This window comes from Triplophysa rosa, linkage group LG6 (genome assembly GCF_024868665.1).
Source record: "Triplophysa rosa linkage group LG6, Trosa_1v2, whole genome shotgun sequence".
Classification (NCBI taxonomy): domain Eukaryota; kingdom Metazoa; phylum Chordata; class Actinopteri; order Cypriniformes; family Nemacheilidae; genus Triplophysa; species Triplophysa rosa.
In genome coordinates this window covers 2,865,538-2,880,963 of record NC_079895.1, presented here as the reverse complement: position 1 = coordinate 2,880,963, position 15,426 = coordinate 2,865,538, and the positions used below count along the sequence as shown (strand labels likewise).

The window sequence follows — 15,426 nt, the reverse complement described above, 5'->3', positions numbered from 1 at the left end:
TGCTTCTTAAAAGCATTGAAATGTCTGAGATCATTTTCAGATTGACACATCATGCTAGGTTTGATGGCTCAAATGCTATCGGATCTTGATGTAAACAAATGACACTGGTTTCAATACGCAGAATAAAAATTTCAGAGTTGTTTCTTTAAATCTTTTTTTTTTTTTAATCTTTGCGTGCCATGGAAAAGGAACATCACACAGGTTTGGATCGACACAAGCGTGAGTGAATGATGAGAGAATTTTCATTTTTGGAAGAAGTAGTCCTTGAGGAGCGAAGGAGATAGAAACAGAGAGAGCAATAAAACAGAGCGAGAGAACTTGATGCCTCTTATTTTGGAAAGTCAAACAAATGAACCCGAGAGGCTGCCATATTACTCATGTGTCTTTCCAAGGTCACCAACCGGAACATCGAAGAATTCCCACCACACCGCTTATGAAACCCATCCATTTATAAACAACAACCTCAGAGTTGATGTTCTTCTACCACACTAAATATGGGATTTATTATATGCATCTAAAAATAGTCATGTGTGTGTGGGAAACACATTCCCTGTTCAATCTTAACTAAGATTTTCCATAATTAGAAATTTCCTCGGTTAGACATCAGGCAAAAAGCTTCAGGAAGACCGTTGAGCAAACTGGCATCCAAGCAGATGGACACCTGCCTTCTACCCATGCATGGGAGCGGAGAACTTCAGGGGAAAATGCTTTTACGCTTTTCCACCGTTAACAAGCTTCCTGCATTTGACCCATGGGTAAATTCAGGGGTTTCCAGACGGAGGTTGAACAACTTAGCAAAGGATGAAGTTTGAGCCGCTTTGGATCGGTCTGTGAGGTAACGTCTAAAACGTTGCTCCCTCAACACCATCTCTAAACTTCCTTTCAGAAATTCCATCCGAATCCACTCACATTGGCATTGGGATTTCTGGCAGGGACTTTTCCACAAGGAAGTGTATATTCAGGAGCCGTGGCATTACAGATTTTCTCACCATGTTATGGCCTGTTGGACTGTAGTTTGGATAGGGTTATTGAACACTGCAGTGCATTGCAGCGTGCCACGTGTGAAACAATAAATGACACGGCCTGTATCCACATTTTTTCTTATTTTAGGGCATCACGGCTATTAACTCACAGATTTAATTGTACACTTCATGTGTCGTCTGCAGTTTCACTCCCACACGAGGACGAGGTCAAATTTGGGATTTTCCTTGTTTCATTTAACGTTCCCCCACCACACCGTTGTTTGTTTGCAGAACCGTATGCTTCACAATGACAAGATACACAGTTTCTTCTTTGTGTTCAGGCTTACAAAGAAAGAAGTAAAAGAATGTGCTTAAAAGAATGTGCTTAAAAGGTTCTTCACAGCGTTGCTATACCCTGTTGAAAAAAACAGCATATGCTGGTTTTGTATGTTTTGATGCTGGTTTGTGCTGGTTTAAGCTGGTCAAAGCAGCATCAAAACATACCTAACCCAGCATATGCTGGTTTTTTCAACAGGGTAGAAGAACCATTTAGTCAAAGGTTCCTTAAAGAACCATCTCTTTTTTACATTTTTATAAGAACTTTTTACACCACAAAGAACCTTTTGTGGAGCAAGTTTCTTTGGATGTTAAAGGTTCTTTTACGGCATCGTAAAGCACCTTTATTTTTAAGAGTGTTGTTCATTCAGTATGTATACTCAAGTAAAGAATATTTTCAAGTATGCTTTATGTAGTAAGTACACCAAATTGTTTTCAACCTACAGTAGGGTTGAATTAAAAAGGGAAAAACTCAAACACTGGATTAAATAAATTTAGAAAATGTCCAACTTTGAAGAATATTCAAGAGCGTACACTACTATCAATGTGCTAATAGAATACTTGTAAATGTACTAGTTTATTCCTACTTGGGAGTAAACTGGCACATCATACTTTTCCATCCCCAGAGTTGACTTGTTCCTATAAACATGGAACAAGTATTTATTAGAGTGAGCACAACTAGAAGTCAAGTATACTGTACTTAGGATACTATACTATGCTATACTTAAATAAGATAGAGTACAGGTTTAGGCTAAATATACAACACTTCAAACAACCAAGCGCACTTCTTTTTTTTAGGTGCTGAGTTTATCCAACCCAGTCTCAAGGCAGTTGGTGGCATAGGCTCAACATTTGGAATCTATTGATTCGTGTTCACGGACATGAATTTCTCCCTTTCTTCGTGTCACTCAGCACGACCTTCAATACACAGACCGCATCTGTATGTACATTTATATATTTAGAACCTGAAATCAAAAGAAGTCTTACATATTTTAGGATGTGACTAACCAACACCATACTTCACCCCAAACCCTAAAATCACAACACAAAGGCTAATTTAGCTAAAAAACGAGTTTCACAGGGTGGCAAAGCAATGAGAAATGGCTCCTCTAACCCCGCCCCTAAACCTGACGCCACAGGGGCAAAGTCAAATCATAACAAAACATACCAATGAGATCGTAGGAAACAGGAATTCACACGAATTAGCCACCTTGTAAAATAGGTATGAATTCCCATCAGATTGTGTTGATATATATGTACACATGAAAGATACCGTGTATTAAGATACGCTAGACTGAAAGTCGTGCTGGGTGACACGAAAAAAGGGGGAAATTCGTGTCACGAACACGAATTAATAGATACAGTTTGTAACATAATGTCACAAATTCCCTTGAGACTGTTTATCTGAAAAAGTCAAGAATAGACCAACATGAAAGAACAATTTAAACTTTTTTTGCACTTTCTGCAATAGTCTTTTTCAAAGGTTTAATGGCTGTTGTGTCTTCCAGAAGTCAATCAGATTGGACTCGTTGATTTCAGTCGTCACTTGTCAGACATGGTGAGTGGAATTGATGGTACCACAGACTGAACCTTGTGGCTTTAATCGCAGAGAAACAGATTTCATACAGTAAATTCTATCGTTTTTATACTATTTACTTTTTCTGTGTTTACTTTTCTGGAAAGGCACAATCAAAGTCCTCTCTCCGGCAAGGCAACACTCCTGCTGACAACCCAAATCTCATGTCTACCATTTTTTCGTCCAAACCAATAGCTGTATTCCTCTCTTCTTCTCTCATCTGAGGAATGACCTCGCCAATGTCTTAAATCTTTTTTCCCACAGCAGCCCACGAAAGCATCGGTTGTTGTTGTTTTCTTATCGCTGTACTTTGACTGTATCAGTTAAGTGATAATTGGTTGTGTTTATTTTGAGAAGGCATGCAGTGCTTTTCTCTTGAGGCTGCTCATATCAATGGACCATTAAAACTTTACCACTGGTTCCTTCTTTCCCTCCAGTCAGATTGAGTGCTGATCTATGACTCCTGTTATTATGTATTTAGTATTTCCATTTAGCATTTAGTGTAGTTTCCAATAGGAGACACATGGGGATAGTTAAAGATCTAAGCTGGAGCTTGGGCGTTGTAGAATATAGTTTTAAAAGTATATAATAATCAAAACGATTGGAGCTGGGCTCAAATTCTGGATAGGAGGAAAAGCTCATGAACTTAATACTTCTTTAGTTTCCCCACACTTTTGCAAATCTGCCCTTACATTTTGCTTTCGTCACACATCTTGGTTTCTGACTTGGTTTTAACACAGAACATTTAGTACATTTTTCCTGATTAAAATATTCCATTATGAGTCCTCATGAAAAAGTCATGAAATTGTCAAACTGTCAACTTAAAGAAATCATAATGCATTGTTGAAAACTCAATATCTTTGTTTTTAATCAACTTGTCACAATAATTTCTGCGATTTTATTTCATTTGTCAAGAGCTTTACAGTGGTGGGATGTAGTTTAATGGTAAACTCTTCGATTCCACTTAAAACTTTAAGACGGCAATTAAACGTAGCTTTTCAAGTTGACATTTTTTACAACGTGTTTAATCAAAACAAATATGGTCTTTACTTTGCCTTTGACACCTCATTTAAAAACGCACTGCTAAAAATAGGATTGCCAGAACAAGGCAAAAACAACAAGTGGACCGTCCAGTGCCAAGCGTGCTGTAAGATCCTAACGCAGATCCAAACAGTGTGTTTGTTTAAGGATTACGCCTGCATCTCTCTAAAATGGAAATGTTTTCACATAACCACTCCTGGAAATTTTTCCCATCGCAAGCGGATTGTGGTTGTAATATGTGTATGTTGCCTAGCAACTCCAGACGGATGCGCATTAGGTAATTTTACGCCGCGTGCGAGAAACAGAACGTTGCTGAAAGGTATTTTCACAGCATTTATAGATGTCCGTCTTTCAAGCAGTTGTCCCACCAAAGCAAATGTAACATGCGCAGAAGAGGGAATGTTTCCATTGCTCATGTTTGAGTGTAATTGAAACGAACAGAGAAAAGGATGATCTGAATCTGACCCCAGGATCAAAACATAAATTACTTTATACATTTCTTTGTTCTCACAAAAGAAGACATTTTTAAAGAATGTACGAAAGCAAACCGTTCTGGGACACTTTTGACTACCAATGTCATTTTTCCTACTATGGTAGTCAACGGTGGCCAAGAACTGTTTGGTTACAAGCATTTGTCCAAATATCTTTCTCTGTGTTTATCAGAACAAATAAATTGATACAGATTTGGACTCGACGGTGAGTAAATGATGACAGAATTTGTAGTTTTGGGTGAACTGTCCCTTTACATTAGTTCATACTATTCGTGTGTTTTTTGTATATTTTCATTCATCTGAATCCATGGACTAGCTTTGTGTAAGCTCTTTACTCAAAAAAAATCTTTTACTATTCTCTTTTACAATACTGACAGCCAGGGGCGGACTTACCATTAGGCAAAGGTAGGCAATCGCCTGGGGCCCTGAGCTACCAGGGGCCCCCAAAAGGAAGGGGTGGACTTAACCAATAAGCCATGTCAGCAGCCACGTAGAGCCCCAAGTAATCATCAAAATTGTTGGGATATCCCTGTCAACGTTTTACGTTATTACATCTGTACGAAGGCACTCCCCCATTATAGATTAGAGTGGACCATTCCATTAGCACCGTATATGCGCGAGACGAGTTCGACACCAGCTAGAGAAGGTGTCACGACTCTGCTTTATCTTGTCATGGATTTCTTGGTCTTGTGGCAGAGTCGTGGCAAAGCCTTATGTTTAGTGTGAGAAGCCATGGGGTGTTTACCTTTTTGACATTTCATGTGTTTTCTCTTGTCTTGTCATTGGCCCCGCCCCTCTCATTTCATGTATTGCTTCCCTGCCGTGTCTAATGTTTCCCACCTGCCCTGTGTCATTATACCTGTTTGTCTTGCCTTTAAAATGCCCTCATGTTTCTTTGTCCTGTGCTTGTGGACTGTGTATGTACTGTGTACCTTGTGGTTGCGTTCAGTGTTCCCGTTCCCGTCCCTAGCCTTGTCTGTGGTCAGTGAGTTCTTGTGTTTTTACCCTGCCGTGTTTTTGTTTAAGACGTTGTGTCGCTGTTTGGTTTGTTAGTTTATTTTTGCCCCCCCCGTGGGAAGTCTTTGTTTTGTGGTATTTTGCATTTGTTTAGTTCTCCCCATCGTGGGTGTTTGTTTTATTATTTAATAAATGTCCCTGTTTAACCCCTTCACCACCGCCTGCCTGCATTTGGGTTCTTTTCCATGCCAAACCGTGACAGAAGGTTAACGCAGCGGCGGAATTAGTAGAACTGCCCACAGCGAGAGTGTCATTGGCAAAACGAAGTAAAAGTCGCAGGGAAATAAAACAACAAAGAACGCAGCTACACCAGCGGAGAGGAAAAAAGACGATTTACAAAAGATTGTTGCCAAAGTCTCTGCTTTTTCCCCACACAAACTCCACCGCTGTTCCTACAGCAGTAGCGCATCTCTCTCCCGCCAGACAAAGCACTCTCCCGGCCACGAGCCATGATAATGTGCCGGTGAGTATTTCTCCATGAACACCGACAACAGTTATAATGACTGACGACCAAAACATCTGTCAAACAAAGAGCGCTGTGCGCTTGGTAGGAGAGGGCCAGTTCAAAGGTAGAAAGGTTGTTTGACTCCGCTGCGCAGACCGATGGGCACATAAAGACATAATATAATAACGTCAGTACAGTGCTAACGATTCATACTGTATGCACTAGTACAGAAATTTGGTAACATTTAAATGCATGAAAGGTCGTTAACCACAAAAAACACGGAGAGAGGTATATATTAGGCTATATAGTAATCCCAGATAAGGGTTTTTCCTGCATAAAGAAATTGCCGCCTCAGTCAAATTTCGTGCCGCCTTAGACTGTCGTCAAAAATATGTCGAGTGTCTTCACAAAAAACACTTCGTGCATTATTAAACAGATTGTCATTTGTAACTGCAGTTACGAAACAATGGAGGCGCTGTTTCGTTACCAGCAGTGAGACGCTGAAGAGTTCAGTAAAAGAGCTATAGCCTGTTAGGAGCTGTATTAGCTGTGTTTCATGGCTGTTCAGGAGTTTTACGTTCAATTTACATTTTCTTGAATTTCTTGAAAAGATTTCCTAAATTAACTTTCTGTACATCATTATAATGTTTTTAGCTGTGAAGTTGGCTCATTGAATCAGCGTTATTCTGTACACAGCGAGTTCGCCAGTATGAACGCACATTACGATCAGAATGACTCGCAAACAAATGACTCCTTTGAACCAATTCGTTTACACAGAATGTATGAGATCAGTGAATTGTTCAAAGCTCAGTGAACTACAAGAGAACGTAGGGTGTGAATGAGCTTTGCTCATTTAATTAGACTGGTTACTTATGGGCTAAAAAGTCTTATAAAAAAGGCTTATGTTAAAATTTTCAACGTTTCTGTTTGATTGAATAAATTTAATGCTTTATATAACTTATTAGTTTTCATTTCATCAAATTTTTTAGAACTTTAATATAAGTGTTTTGTTAAGACACTTATCCCATGTTTTTCATTTGGGAATTCATTATAATATATTTTTTAATTAGTCAGACCTACATGAAACATGTTTGATGAATTTCAGTCGTTCATATGATATCTCTTATTTAATATCCATGATTAATATCATCTTACCTCATATGACTCCTCATCTCCTGCCACCATGCCTACTGTTTTTATAAAGGGGTGGCCTGGATTGTCCACGCCTGTTTGGATGGCTTCGTCCAAAGTGTATTTATCACACAGCTTGGCATATATAGCCGGTGTCAGGTGACTGGCCATACAGTTATTGTGCTTCTGGATATTCAGCACTGTTGGAGAATAAGAACTAAACCTTAGGGTGGCCAAAGTCTTTAGTGAGTCAGTATCTGTGTTTATTAAGCTTAGTTTTCCCCTGTCACTTTGACTGGGGGTGAAAAGTTGTGTGCTTTGAGGAGGAAGAAAAATAAGGGTTGCAGTGAAGTAAAATGGTGCATAGATGGGGCCCCCATACATGGATTTGCCTAGGGCCCCCAAATCACTAAATCCGCCCCTGCTGACAGCATGCTCTCAAGACTCCTGAAGTTTATCCCAGGCTTTCAGCATCATCTGGGAACATTCCATCGTGTGTGACCTTTTGTACAAAACACCAAGAATAGTACTCCAATCGAATCACTTCATCATTATAAATCATGAAATTTTAGTTTGAAGGGGACGGAATGAAAACCAATACACAGAGGGGTGAACTGTTGCTAAAGCCAGAAAAAAATATGCTTCAATATAAATGAAATCCTAAGATTTCATGTTTGCATGTGTCCAGCATTGTAAGATGTCACATGTGCTGATAAAATATAGTTTGAAGTCGCCAAATGCAGAAACGTAATGCACTTTTTCAGTCTTTTGACAATGTGTACAAATCGTTTTGTTTATTATATCATTGCAATGAACTTTCAATCTCTATTCTCGTTCTGTTGTACCAATCCAAGTTTCAACTGGAGAAGCATTCAGATTCAAAGCAAACACAGGGGTTATTAATGTCTTTTGGCTGAGCTTCAGACAGCCGTCATGTTTTATGCTAGGTTTCGGGGAAACGATTTGATGGAAAAGGGTCAAGGCATTACCCCGGCTGAGTCAGCTTTCCTCTTCCCCCTGCAGTTTCACTTGCATACTTAATTCATGTTTACAACAGTTTTCTACCTACAAGCGCACACAAATACATCCCCATCGTACCTCGGGAGGTCATTACTCATTACGATAACTTAAAGATTGACAATTAGGCGGTGCGTGCGCATTACAGATGATCAAAGGCTATATGAAATCAAGACTATTTGCAATCTCGATCCATATTTCTGATCTTGTTTTAAATCATTTATCTGTACATTTTGTTTAAAAAATATCTTTATAACCTTTCATCAAAGTGAAATAGCTAGTCCGGCCTCGGATGAATCCCTTTAGTTTTTCGCATTTATGCTTTTGGCTTTTATCCAAAGGGACATTGCATTCGAGCAATACACTGTGTGTTCCCTAAGAATCTAACTTACAACATTTGAAGAGTTTGGTTCCAAAATGAGATAACGTTTTAAAAAATGTTCAAAAATCATGTTTTTTATTATGTTATCATGTTTTTTATTTAAAAATCATTGTTTTTTTATCATTGTGTTTTATTGTGTTAGTTAGCGGTGTTTTTTGAGTTATTATGGCTTAAATCAAAACAAACCAACGGCAGTTTGATTGATATTCATTGGAATGCACAATAAAAAAACATGATTAGGAGTTATCTCATTTTGGAACCAAACTCTTCATTTGTTATTCTAAAACCCTGTGAATTTTGGTGATAGATGGATCCTACATTTATTATTTGAAAATTGTCATTTTGCTATTATGAAAGTATAATGGGTTGCAAACACTGTTTCATGTTAACTTGTGTTTAAAGTGTTTAAAGATCAGTAGTAGACATTGTAGTGTACTTTAACACACTGACTATATTTTCATTAATCATTTAATATATAATGTCAGTTTCTTGCTAAACTGTACAAAGACATTTAGAAAATTATGATTTTTTTGTTTTCCAGTGGAAACATCTAAACACTCTAAAATATAAATAAACATACTTCAAAAGAAATATTACAAGACATTTTGTCTAAGTTTTTTATTCTTACCACACTGGCATAGACGTTTTTGTTGTTGTTTAGTTTTTAAGATTTCCATAACGTCCTTAAAAATTCCGTAAAATAAAGCACAATTATTATTATCACAATTAATATTGTCACAATAAAGCAACAATTATTATTAACACAATTAATATTATTTTTGCAGTACTTCGTCAATACGGACCACTTATGTATATAGGCCATTTAAGCTGTAGGAAAAATGAGTTGAATTAAATGTGCATGTTTACCCTGCTGTCATTGATTCTTCACTCATGATCTGGTAATCAGCTTGTCTCGGTCTCCTGGGACGTTCTAGAAGTAAAAACATGGAGCACATGTCTGGGAACAGCAGGGAAAGACACAGATGAGCCTGGGAAAGGAAACAGACGTCCAGAGGTTCAGTGACTGTCGCTGAGAAAACAAATTCCCACTGTAATGAGGCACTGCCCGTGTGTCTCTCCGCAAATGTGGATCACAGCAGGAATCGTTCATAAATTCTTCATCCAGCATTAACAGGAGATTTGATTTAAAGGTCTGCTCAGAAGGTAAGTGCAGAATATGATTTCAAGCGTGATTTTTTATAAGAATTGAAACCTTGTGCCAGGTTTTTAAAAACTGTCCGGTTCTGTATTCAACCTCTGACATTTTGTCCATATTTTTTCTAAAGGGTCTTCACAATCGTTTTGGGGTTTTTTTGGACAGAAATCGTGTTGTATTAAAATATTTGAGCAAATTCCTGCTTCTCAAATGTGTCTCCTCCAATCTCACAGTCACTCCAAAACAAGATACGTGGGGTTACATACATTCACGTAGAGCTCTATACTCAATGTTTAATTCTACTGTATGTTTAAAAATTTGGAGAGAAACTAATGATGACACGGAATCTCCATTAGGTCTCCTGAGCTAAGCGAGCAACCTCTGAGCATCATTTGATAAATATGGGCTTTTTTGTTTTTTAGTATAAGGTCTTTCACACATTTCATAACAAAATGTGGTTGCTGTAAAGTGTGAAGAACTACAAAAGATTACCAGGGCTTTTGGGTAATAAGAAGGTTTTCTCTGATATTGGTAATGTTTTGATACTGTTTAAGCCAGACTGAGACACACGCTGGTGGAAAAATCGTTCCACCAGATCAGAGCCAAAAGAAAGTTCAACCCTTGCCCGTGTCAGTAAAAGTCAGACATACTTAGAGAATATAAATCATGAAATGTGGGAGATTCATCAGTGGGAAACTCTAAACAAGGATTGTGGAAACATGATAAAATGAGCTAATGGACCGCAGCCATAACAGTGTCAGAGGAACATAGAAAGCACTTAAATTATGCTTTATGAGACCGCCTCCTTACCCACTGTGGATCACATTTCTCTTCAAGAAAATCCTTTTGGACACACTGGGAAAACTCTTATTTCTCTCTTTTCAGTCAAACAAACAAGACTGTTTACTTGATTGGCTAAATGACGCCTTGATTTCAGAAAAATCGAACTTGTAATGTTTCTTACTGAAGTCAATTTTAAGGGTTTGGACATTTACATTTCTTATTTTAACCAAACAACCCCTCTACATTTTGTTCGATTCATAGAAAACAATATGCCGTAACAAAAAAATATACTGCCTCCTGTCTAGTGTTTTTATTAACGAAATGCATCTTGTTTTCTTAGATATGTGTGCTATAAAAAAGGTTTCTGAAGGCCACCTTCTCAATTTTGTTTGCTAGAAATTTCACCATCCCAACATTCATTGTCTGAAATACTAACACACCTGCAAAAACTTTGTAGAATTCTTTAGAAATGGAGAGGAAAGAGGCCTTTGTGATTTCCGCCGGTGTCATCATTCTTTTAACATTAACAGGTACAGTGATCAGAATCACATTTACGTTCATGCATGTGCCAGATGCTTTTACCCAAAGCGACTTCAAAAGAATGCATTCAAACAATACATTTGAGCATTTACATGATGGTATTGTTAAATTAATTAAACATTGTGATGCTACTAGATGTTGAATTGAGTTGTTCAAACAGTTCAACAAACTGTTTCGAAAAAGCAGATTTATGGATCATTGCCCAGTAGAGTTCACCAATGTGTCCTTTAGTGAGCTTAAAGGGACATTTCACACAAAAATATACATTTTGTCATCATGTACTCACCCTCAAGTTGTTCCAAATCTGTATACATTTCTTTGTTCTGATGAACACAGAGACAGATATTCAAAAGAATGCTTGTAACCAAACAGTTCTTGGACCCCATTGACTACCATAGTAGTAGTCAAAAGTGCCCCCTGAACTGTTTGCTTTCCTACATTCTTCAAAATATCTTCTTTTGTGTTCAACAGAACAAAGAAATTTATAAAGCAATTTTTGGTAGTCAATGGTGGCCAAGAACTGTTTGGTTACAAGCTTTTTTTAAAATATCTTTCTCTGTGATCATCAGAAAAAATAAATTGATACAGATTTGGAACAACTCGAGGGAGTAAATGAAGACAGAACTTTCATTTTTGGGCGAACTGTTCCAATGTATTAAACTATAGTCGCCTGAAAAAGATCAACATTTAATTCATGCTTAAAATGAGACTATTTAAAAATATATGTATTTTTTAGGCTTTAAGGATAAAAGCAAAAATATTTTTATAATTTTCTCAGAAAACGAGACAATATCTTAAGTCATTATGCTTCTCAAGTATTTGTTAATGTAAGAATGTTTATAGAGTCGTACTGAAAAACTGGACAGAAATAATCTGCAAGAATTGTTTAAAAAGTGTAAAGAAGTGTTTTAACTTGCAAGCTTTTAACATAGAAAACTAGACATTTCAGCTTCCCCAGCACTGAATGCAACAGATTGTTTTCTGTCTGTAGGAAATACTGTCATTAGTTTGTGGAGGAAATGGGCGTTTACGGACATGAAGGATCATTTGTGTCAATTATGTGTCTTTTAATGGTTGTAGACGTGGCTTATGCACCATTTCTGCGGCGTCTAATGCATTTCCATCTTTTTTCTCCTCCCAGGCTCGGTGGAGGGAACAGTAAAAGACAAATGCACAAAACTGCCATGTGACAAAACAAGCTTTGATGCTGCCGTTTATGAGTACTGTGTTGTCCAATTCAACCAAACGATGGCAACAACTGACTACCAACTCAAATGTCCCTGGCCAACGGCTAGACAGTGAGTTTACATTTTACTGTAAAAGACCAAATTTGATCAACTTACATTGAATGATTTTATAGAGTATTGTTTCTCAGGTCTGTCCTGGAGCATGTTTCACTGATCCAACACACCTGATTCAACTCATCAGATCAGGAAAGAAAAAACATGTTTTTTTCTTTTCCGAGTTTGATGGAGTTTGAAGCACATGTTTCCGAGTTTGATCTCTGCGTGAATGAGTTGATGATTTCTATATATCAGTTACATATACCTGCTGTTTTTTATTTTGGGACTATCAGATACTACATCAACCTGACCACGTGCATGGAGATGTTGGGCAAATATACATGCTGCACACAAGTTTCCTTCAAACACAAGATCTTGCTGGAAATCCATCAGATCTATTTCTCCTTGTGCTCAGGTCTGAAGGATCCAGATCCGTACGTCCTGTTCCTTCTCATTTTCCCCTGCATCATCATCACCTTTATAACACAGCTTCTTTTCTACAACTTCAGACTGTATGAAAAGAAAGTGCCGAAGTACTACTGACCGGCCAGCGTATTAGACAATAAAAGTACACTCGAAAAATGTTGCATACAATAAAATATCTACAAAGTCTTTAAATTGATGAAGAAAATATCCATCTTTGATCCAACTAAATAACCCACCATGTAGTTTTATTATGTTTTAAAAGGACTAGTTCGTGCATAGCAAAATCGCCAGTGTTAAAAAAGGTCAAATTAACTCTCACGTGTATATATACAGTAATCCACACTTTGAGAGTGTGGATTATATATACACTGTGAGTGTTCAATTGACCATTTTTAACACTGGCGATTTGACTCTGTGTAGTGATATTTGCAATATAATTCATTTTATTTCGGAGGACATTAAAGCAATGATTTTAATGCACTTTTTTATTAGGTCATTAAGTTGCTTCATGACTCGTGACTTGCGAGTCATGACAGACCACTATATCAAACGGGACAATATTAGGCCACCACATTTTTTTTATTCATAAATGCTGTGACTTTAATTCAGCAATCTTATGAATATCTTATTTGCTGTGCAATATATTGTTCCATCACTACTTGCGAGTATTACTGTTCAATGAAAATAATCTACTGATAAAAAAAGTATTAACGTTAGAAGTCTGAAAATGTATGTAATGACTGACAGCGGCCATGAGGTGCATCATTTACTCAACACACACAATGCGTCGAAACTTGAAACACATAATAAATATTTATTCTGAGACAAAAAAATAACAATTTGTTTTACAATGCTCTGAAAACCTTTTTTCTTTTTACACAATAGCAATTAGTACTGCTATTAAAATATCCACATAACATCATCGTATTTTCAGTATTGCTAATGCTAAAGTAATACATTTTATACCATATACGAACTCAAAACGTTCGTCGTGTTTTCGGACAAACTACACTTCTTATTCATAACCAGGCAACAGAGGCCTAGAGGCCTTTCTGAAAATGATGCAAACGTAAAAGCATTAATCCACTATGTAAAATAAAACTCAAGGAATTATGATTATTTTCTATCATCCTTATTTGTCTTAAAGAGCTAAAGGTGTAATCTAGTGTTCATCCTATCTCCATCTAAAAGTACAAAGAGAAAAATTGCAATTCACATTGCTTGTATTAACATGTGAGAGAGGTAAACGTTTTCTTTTACAACCGCTCAGTATTTTCAACTTCTCTCAACTGTTTACAGCCAAATAAAACCTTTCGTCTCTTCGTGTGAAAATGCTTCGTGTCACAACTGCTGAATGTACAGTGTTGGGTAATAATATATTAATAAAATCTGCAACTACATCTGATTGTCATTTTCTGTGTCATTTAAAAAAAAGAATGGCATACAGCTGACACACAGCATTAAACAAAACAAAATAAAATGACAAAAAACAAAGGAATGACAGTTCAGGCATAAAGGCAAACAGTGGTATTTCCATAAGAACGGGTGGGTGGTCTGCACAACTAGGGTGGCATCACCTGCCAAAATTCAGACGTCTCACCCCTACACCAGTAATACCATTTCCCTTTCATTTCATGGCTCCGACATCTAAAAACCACAAACCGGAAACGGCAGTCTAGAAGTGCTCACATAATAACCCAACATCCATGCAAAATGTGTTTTCCTTTTCACACAACCCGACAATGACAGAGGTGCTTATGTCTCCGAGCTCTCCGCACACGTCTGTTCTTCAACTACACAGAGGTTCTTACGTTTCTGTTCAAAAAGTCTTTCGACTGTGTGGAACACAAAAGAAGATATTTTGAGAAATGTTTCAGTGGTTCTGTGTTCATACAATGGAAGTCAATGGGGGCCAGTGTTGTTTGGTTATCAACGTCCTTCCAAAATATCTTCTTTTGTATTCCGCAGAAAAATAAAGTCAAACAGGTTCTGAGTGACGTGAGGTGTGAAGAAATGATGACAGAATTGTTATTCTTAGGTGAACTATCTCTTTAAAAATGCAGGAGTGAAGACAAAATATTGGATTGGCTCATGAACCGGCAATGGTTGACGAAGCTGAATGTAAAACATTTTTCAGTATTGAACGCATTCGTCACTACTATAAATAACCCAACCGTGTACGTACAAAATGGGATTAAGCGCTTATGAGAGGAGTTACAACTACATTTAACTGGAGTGGGTACATGGCAAATTCTGTGTTTCTCCATGTTCTTACGCCAAACCTGTCTCTGGGTGTATATCAACCAGACACAAATTCAAGAAACTGCATCCAGATGTTCCAACAAGACATCAGTATCACTACATTATATACATTCAGCATGAGACAAACTACGCATTCAATATCAGTTTCTTGTGCTTTAGGGACTAATGGTACTTATCCTAAATGGCAGGCTAAATCCATTTAAAAAATGCAGTATGCTAATAAATAAAAGCATGAACTGTTAAACACAGAAATAAATCTGCAGTTATGAGGCCAAGCACTGCAGGGTTATGATTCATATTGCAAAACAAGGCGTTTCATGAGCTGCCACATGCAGGGTTGGAACCATCAGATCACTTGACCAGATCTTTAGTCCCGCTGCTTAAATTTACAGTTGGCAAACATACATACTACGAGGACGGTCAGGCATCAAAGCTGTGCGTCAATGATTTATCCAAACAAAAGGGTTCAGGAGTCGATAACTCTGTGACAGAAGTGGGTTTGACTGGCCAAACACTCCCAGCTAAATTATTAAAATAAATACAAGGTGCCTGGCCCTTTAAATAAGATTAAATTAGGG

General features: G+C 37.5%; 1 long non-coding RNA gene across 1 annotated transcript; it reads left to right on the top strand.

Moving 5' to 3' along the window:
- The first annotated feature begins 9,344 nt into the window (after positions 1–9,344).
- Positions 9,345–12,569, top strand: LOC130555337 (uncharacterized). Its single transcript, XR_008963111.1, has 4 exons — positions 9,345–9,562; positions 10,795–10,867; positions 12,019–12,175; positions 12,454–12,569. It is a non-coding gene; the product is annotated as an uncharacterized LOC130555337 (long non-coding RNA).
- The last annotated feature ends 2,857 nt before the right edge of the window (positions 12,570–15,426 follow it).